Below are 7,764 nucleotides of genomic sequence, written 5' to 3' on the forward strand. Positions count from 1 at the left end.
ATAGCAACTGCATTGAGGGGGCCTAGTGTCTCAGTCGAAGCTTTCTCTCAGCATCAGACCTTATTTGAATCCACATCTAAAGCTGCACCCTGGGGTGCTAGTTAAAAGGATACATGGAGAATATAAAGAACCACAGAGGCTAGAATTATATAACTAATTTCAGCAGCTTCATCATTTTAAACCCGTCACTACTACAGTAAACCCACCACTACTATAGTAAAGTGTGGGACAGCAGTCTAAACAAGGGCTGAAATTCCTGAAATAGCCAAGCATGGGAATATCCCACCCAGTAACTAGTCCAGTTTTGGGATTAAAAGCAAAAAAAAAAAAAAAAAAAAAAAAAAAGCATCTCCATTGAAGGCAGTCTCCATTGCCTGCAATGTCCACACCACACTCATCTAATGCCTCCAATCCTAGGTGACAATGGTACTACAAAATCAAAGCTGACTCTATAATCCCTGCTGTTTTCAGACTAATTCACACACAATTAACGTGGAGAGTATGAAAAATTCCCCCAAGTGGGATTATTAGTCATGCAGCCCTTTTCAATTTCTACCAGTACCCAAAACTGCTACAATAAAATTTAGTGAAACACCCTCAAGAACAGAATTGCCTGAAAGCCAAATGCTGGACTAGTCCTCCAGAAAGTAGTCTACTTTTGGAGTTAAAAGGTGGAAAGAGTATCTTTATAGGTTAACATGATGGCAAGTCAATCCTTGCATTATATCCTGGCAAACCCTGAAGAAAGTATTGTTTTGTTTCCTCAGAGTAACAGGGTAAATTCAAGGGATTGTGTAATTCCCCTACATTTAATCCAGTACTTCTTACGTGACAACCTATATCCAAGCAGTCATGGGTACAGATGTCTTACATATCTCATAAATTGCATGCTTCATAATGTGCTCACATCTTTTGTAGAGCTCATTTCACAATGACACAGAATAGTAAGCTCCTAGCCTCATTTCAAAAATCGGAAAATTGAAGTTTGGGAAAAAAGAGGTTGATCACCAAAGGGTCTTTGATATGACCAACACCCAAACACTCATTAGTTCTCAAAATGCACACCCATAATTGGGGAAAAATATCACTGAAAAGCAGAGAAGAGACACTTGGTGATTTACTGACAAACTACAGTAGTACTTCCATAACCATGGGGAAATGGTTCCAGGATTCCCTCCACGAATACCAAAATTGTCAGATGTTCAAGTCCCTGATATAAAGTGCATAGTATTTGCTTGTAATCTACACACATCCTCCCCTACACTTCAAAGCATCTTCCTACTGCATATAATACCTAATACATGCTAAAACATCACTCATTCATGTGGATTCAACATAGTATTCAGCATGTAGCAAATTCAAGTTTTTTTTTTAACTTTGTAGAATTTTATTTTTTTTCAAGTGCAGTTGGTTGAGTCCACAAATGCATGCGTAACCCACGGATACTGAGGGCTGACTGTACTTCCATAAGAACACTGGTTCTATGGTAAGAAGGAAATGTACTAGGGAATGAGGAAATTTGAGTTATGCAAGGCTCAGCAATAGCAGATGACTGCACAGACTAGCATAGAGCAAACAGCGTGAATGAGAATTAATGGTAATGTGAGGAAATGAATTTTGCAAGCCAAAAGATAATCAAACCCATGAGTGTAGTTGAGGTCACTTGTTCCCTATTAAGCAGAAAGATCCAGTAAAGGAAAGTGAGCCTTATGCAGTCTCCAAATGCAGTAATACTTTAATAACACCAAAGACAGCAAAGTGGTGATGTCAGTTTTAAACATGTGGTGGACGACAGGCACAGTAATGTAATGTTATAATAAAGCAATTAAATATGATGCCAATACATCTCACTAAGTCCTGTGACACACTTCAAGTACACATTTACTAACCACCTGCTTTGTGATTGCCCTTGTGTTCTAGTAGGCAGATTCAGATGTGAAGTTTGCATCACGTGGGAAAAATTTTAGTGTCAATAAGAATAATAACTGACATGCATTCAGACACATCAAATATGATTACATCTTTAGTCCATAGTAACTCTAAAGGAGCAATGACCTCATGTCTACTATTATAAAATGCTAGAGAATGAATTCACTATGCCAAATTGGGTAAAGAGAGGCAAATAAGGAAACAATTATCCTGTGTTTGGCGTATGAATTGTATCTCTTGGTTACCAAATATTAGATGAAGTTAGTTCTCATTATTGATGAATTCCAGCTAATTAAAAAAAAAAAACAGATAAAATTAAAACATCTCATTTTTAAGTCTCAAATGACACGAATGATATAGGCAAAGATGGCCAATATGTGCTCTCATTACAAAAAGAGGGACAATCATACAGTTTGTGCCTCCTGAAAGGCTAATGTGACACTGTCTCTGAAGTATTCAGGCCAAATTATGAAGCCAATAGATATAACTTCCAATTTACAAGAAAGGCAGGGGACAAAAGAGAGTGTTAAACAACATCAATGAAAAGAAATTAGCAAAATCCAGCATGTGGGAGACTGTAGAAAAAAGGATTCATTTCTCACAAGGATTAACAGGCATATCAACCAATTGCAGCACATGAGACCAGATGGGATCTGGAGTTTAAAAAAAACTAAGTGAAAACATTAATGATACAATACAGGAAATATTATCTGTGAATGAATATTGAAGAATTAAGCAACTACTCCTTATTGTTTAGGCATGATAAAGATATGTATCATATTTTAAAGTAGTATTTTTTAAATGTTTTTTCCTTTGAGAGATATATTCTGCAGTATATATAGATTAACTAATATGTCTGGAATTTTCCTGAAGCTATGCTGGAGTGGTGGGGGACGTTAGTGGGTGTAAAAGAAATAAAATTGGCAGGCTGGTTGTGGTGGCTCATGCCTGTAATCCTGGCACTTTGGGAGGCCAAGGTGAGTGGATCACAAGTTCAGGAGTTTGAGACCAGCCTGGCCAATATGGTGAAACCCCATCTCTACTAAAAAAAAAAACAAAAACAAAAACTAGCTGAGTGTGGTGGTGCACACCTGTAGTCCCAGCTACTTGGGAGGCTGAGGGAGGAGGATTGCTTGAACCCAGGAGGCGGATGTTGCAGTGAGCAGAGATTGTGCCATTGCACTCCAACCCGGGCAATAGAGAGAGACTCCATCTCAAAAAAAAGATTTAGAAAGAATTTATGAGGCCGGGCGCGGTGGCTCAAGCCTGTAATCCCAGCACTTTGGGAGGCCGAGGCGGGTGGATCACGAGGTCAGGAGATCGAGACTATCCTGGCTAACACGGTGAAACCCTGTCTCTACTAAAAATACAAAAAACTAGCCGGGCGTGGTGGCGGGCGCCTGTAGTCTCAGCTACTCGGGAGGCTGAGGCGGGAGAATGGCGTGAACCCGGGAGGCGGAGCTTTCAGTGAGCCGAGATCACGCCACTGCACTCCAGCCTGGGAGACACAGCGAGACTCCGTCTCAAAAAAAAAAAAGAATTTATGATTGTTGAGGTAAGGTGCAATCTACATGTGGGTTCTTTATTTATTTTTTGTTTTTTGAGATGGAGTCTCGCTCTATCACCAGGCTGGAGTGCAGTGGTGTGATCTCGCCTCAGTGCAATCTCTGCCTCCCAGGTTCAAGCAATTCTTCTGCGTCAGCCTCCCGACTAGCTGGGATTACAGGTGTGCGCCACCACACCCAGATAAATTTGGTATTTTTAGTAGAGACGGTGTTTCACCTTGTTAGCTATGATGCTGTCTATCTCCTGACCTCGTGATCCACCCACCTCAGCCTCCCAAAGTCCTAGGATTACAGGCGTAAGCCACCGCGCCTGGCAGTGGGTTCTTTATCATATAATAGCTTGTCATGTATCTGCTTGACAGAATTTATAACAAAATGGTTTTTTTTTTTTTAATGTCCAAAGCCATCACAAAATAGACTACTGAAATCAAAATTTCTGGATATGGGCCAGGGTTTTAGTACTTCTTTTTTTTTTTTTTTTTTTTTTTTGAGACGGAGTCTCGCTGTGTCACCGAGGCTGGAGTGCAGTGGCACGATCTCGGCTCACTGCAAGCTCCGCCTCCCGGGTTTACGCCATTCTCCTGCCTCAGCCTCCCAGTAGCTGGGACTACAGGCGCCCGCCACCACGCCCGGCTAGTTTTTTGTATTTTTAGTAGAGACGGGGTTTCACCATGTTAGCCAGGATGGTCTCGATCTCCTGACTTCGTGATCCACCCGCCTCAGCCTCCCAAAGTACTGGGATTACAGGCTTGAGCCACCACGCCCGGCCTAGTACTTCTAAAAGTTACCTTCAAATGGGTTTAGAGCCGATGATCAACAAGGCCGGCCGGGCGCTGTGGCTCAAGCCTGTAATCCCAGCACTTTGGGAGGCCAAGAGGGGTGGATCACGAGGTCAGGAGATCGAGACCATCCTGACTAACACGGTGAAACCTCGTCTCTACTAAAAAATACAAAAAACTAGCCGGGCGAGGTGGCAGACACCTGTAGTCCCAGCTAGCTACTCGGGAGGCTGAGGCAGGAGAATGGCGTAAACCCGGAAGGAGGAGCTTGCAGTGAGCTGAGATCCGGCCACTGTACTCCAGCCTGGGCGACAGAGCGAGACTCCATCTCAAAAGAAAAAAAAAAAAAACAAGGCCTCATGTTTTTTTTCTTGTAATAAGAATTAGAGATTAAAATACAAGGAGATACACCAGGGGCATACATTCACAGAGGGACAACCCTGTGACGAGGCAGCAGAGGGGAATCATTTGCAAGCTAAGAAGAGATGCCTCAGAGGAAACCAACCATGCTGGCACCTTGATCTTGGCTTCTAGCCTCCAGAACTGTGAGAAAATAAACTGTTTTTAAGCCAGTCAGTCTGTGGATTCTATTATGGCAGCCCAAGCAAACTAATACACTTCCCCATACTATCCCCGCTGCCCATTCTGTAGAGCCCATTCACACATGGTAAGTAGGATCGCAGGAACTCAGTTGTGCACTGACACAGGAGCTGAAGGCCTAACACTCTTCCTGGGAGGCTGTGAGGCTTGATGATTTTACCATACTCAGAGGTGCTGCCATGCTGGTCATGTTGCCAGCAGGTCTGGCCATAGTCTCAAGGAACGAATCTGACAAGCATTTGGTTCCATGAGCTCCAGCAGAGCCCAGCTTACTCCCTGCCAGAACATCAAAGAAAGTTCCTAGAAGACCTTTCTTATGCTCCACAACTTCCCTTCACGCCAACAAGAGACTGCCATCATAGATGCAAATAGCTGTTATTTATTATGTTGATCCCTTACCATGTATTTTATTTTCACTTATTTTTTTGAGACAGGGCCTCACTCTGTTGACCAGGCTAGAGTGCAGTGGCACGATCTTGGCTCACTGCAACCTCTGCCCCCCAGGTTTAAGCAATTATCCTGCCTCAGCCTCCCGAGTAGCTGGGATTCTAGGCGTGTGCCACCATACCCGGCAAATTTTTGTTATTTTTAGTAGAGACGGGGCTTCACCATGTTGGCCAGGCTGATCTCAAACTCCTAGCCTCAAATCATCTGCCCGCCTCGGCCTCCCAGAGTGCTGGGATTACAGGCGTGAGCCACCGTGCCTAGCCCCCCTACCATGTATTTTAAAATGCCAAAATCTTGTGACCCAGTTCTCCTCTGTCCTTCATCATCATCTTTTAAGACTTGAGTCTCCTGATATGTGGATCCTGCCAATAGAACCTTCTTTATCCCCTTGTTAAAGAGATGCACGCGGCTCACCAGCATTTGTAGACTGAAGAATTCTCTGTATGTGTGTGTGTGTGTGTGTGTGTGTGTGTGTGTGTGTATTGTGAAGAACATGGACAGGAAGGGAATTCCCATCATTAAAACAACTTGTGATTAAGCCTGTGGGAGTTTTACATATATACTATTACTTTTTTTTTTTTTTTTTTGTGATGGGGTCTCACTTGCTCTGTCGCCTAGGCTGGAGTACAATGGCACGATCTTGGCTCATTGCAACTTCTGCTTACTGGGTGAAAGTGATTCTCCTGCCTCAGTTTCCCAAGTAGCTGGAATTACAGGTGCGCACCACCATGCCCGGGTAAATTTTGTCTTTTTAGTAGAGATGGGATTTCACCGTGTTGGCCAGGCTGGTCTCAAACTCCTAACCTCAAGTGATCCTGGGCCTCCCAAAGTGCTGGGATTACAGGCGTGAGCCACCGCACCTGGCCTACCATTACATTTTAATCAATTTTTTCACATGCCATGTAAACACTGATTGAGGCACTATAATCTTGTAAACCTGGCAGTTGACATGTGACCCTTTTGCTTCCCCTGAAACCTACTATAGACTTACTAACCTTTCTATGTAGGAAATCAAAGCACAGCAAGATGAAAACATTTCTGTTCACAGTAGATAACGTAGGTAAGAGCAAAGGAAGCAGATGGATCATAGGATGTCCCTTGTTTATTAATTTTATTATATCTTGTTGATATTTACATGCTTGCCTGTTAGTTATAAAATCTGTTTAGCAATAGATGAAGTGAACCACTCAGATCTGAAAATGAGAAAAGAAAACTAGTGAATTGTCAATCATCTTGGCGTGTAAATAAGAAAGGTGTTGGCCGGGCGCGGTGATTCACGCCTGTAATCCCAGCACTTTGGGAGGCCGAGGGAGGCGGATTGCCTGAGGTCAGGAGTTTGAGACCAGTCTGGCCAACATGGTGAAACCATGTCTCTACTAAAAATACAAAAAAAATTAGCTGGGCATTATGGCGTGCGCCTGTAATCCCAGCTACTTGAGAGGCTGAGGCAGGGGAATTGCTTGAACCAGGGAGGTGGAGGTTGCAGTGAGCTGAGATCGCGCCACTGCACTCAAGCCTGTGTGACAGAGGGAGACTCCATCTCAAAAAAAAAAGAAAAAGAAAAAAATAAAAGTGTCACCTAAAGGAATAGAAACAGTGAACAGGTTGTGTCCACAGGGTTTGACCTTGGGTCAAACCTCTTTTTTTCTCTGCCCCATCTAAGGTGACTGAGCTTCCCTGGAAATTGTTGGGGGGTGTACAACATCTCTCCTCTCATCTTGAAATAATTCATCCACTAAGGAGAGAAATTTACCACCAAAGGCCCGAGAAATTAGTGTAGATAATATATTATTTCATTTAATTTAATCTTTGGTAGAAAATAAATGATCTATGATGAAAAACCCTCTTAACTCTTTTCTGTCTGGTAGAATTCAGAACATCTCACTCCCTCATTTATTGAAACACCACATCTATTATTTGGCAGGCTTGTCAGTGGGAGAAGAATCTTACTTAGTCTTTGCCTCAACACTCTAAAATACCCAAGATGTGACTGAAAAATGCATACAATAAATTATGCACATGCCTATAGTGGGCTATTAAAGGTTGGTTCTAAATTATTCATACCAACTCAAATGAAAATGGAAAACTAGTTATTTATATCCTTTCAAATATCTTTAGGGAAGAAAGAGTGTGAATGTGATTAATGCCACTGAATTATACTCTTAAAAATGGTTAAAATGGCAAAATTATATATATATATATGTAAACATCATAAAAACTCTTTTAAAAATCTTTAAGATTTTTAACCAGGAACCAGAAACGTCTGAAAAGTCCTAGGGCCAGATGCACTCATCTCTAAGGTGACACTTACATTCCGTCTCTTGATAATGATTACAGAGTCCAGATGAGTGTCCAGCACCCAGTGAGGGCTCCAAAGGTACTAGCTGCCACTTTATCATCTGTCCTTGCCCATTCTAACAGATGGTGTGTCTGCGATATCTGAG

This window comes from Macaca mulatta, chromosome X (assembly GCF_049350105.2).
Source record: "Macaca mulatta isolate MMU2019108-1 chromosome X, T2T-MMU8v2.0, whole genome shotgun sequence".
Lineage (NCBI taxonomy): Eukaryota > Metazoa > Chordata > Mammalia > Primates > Cercopithecidae > Macaca > Macaca mulatta.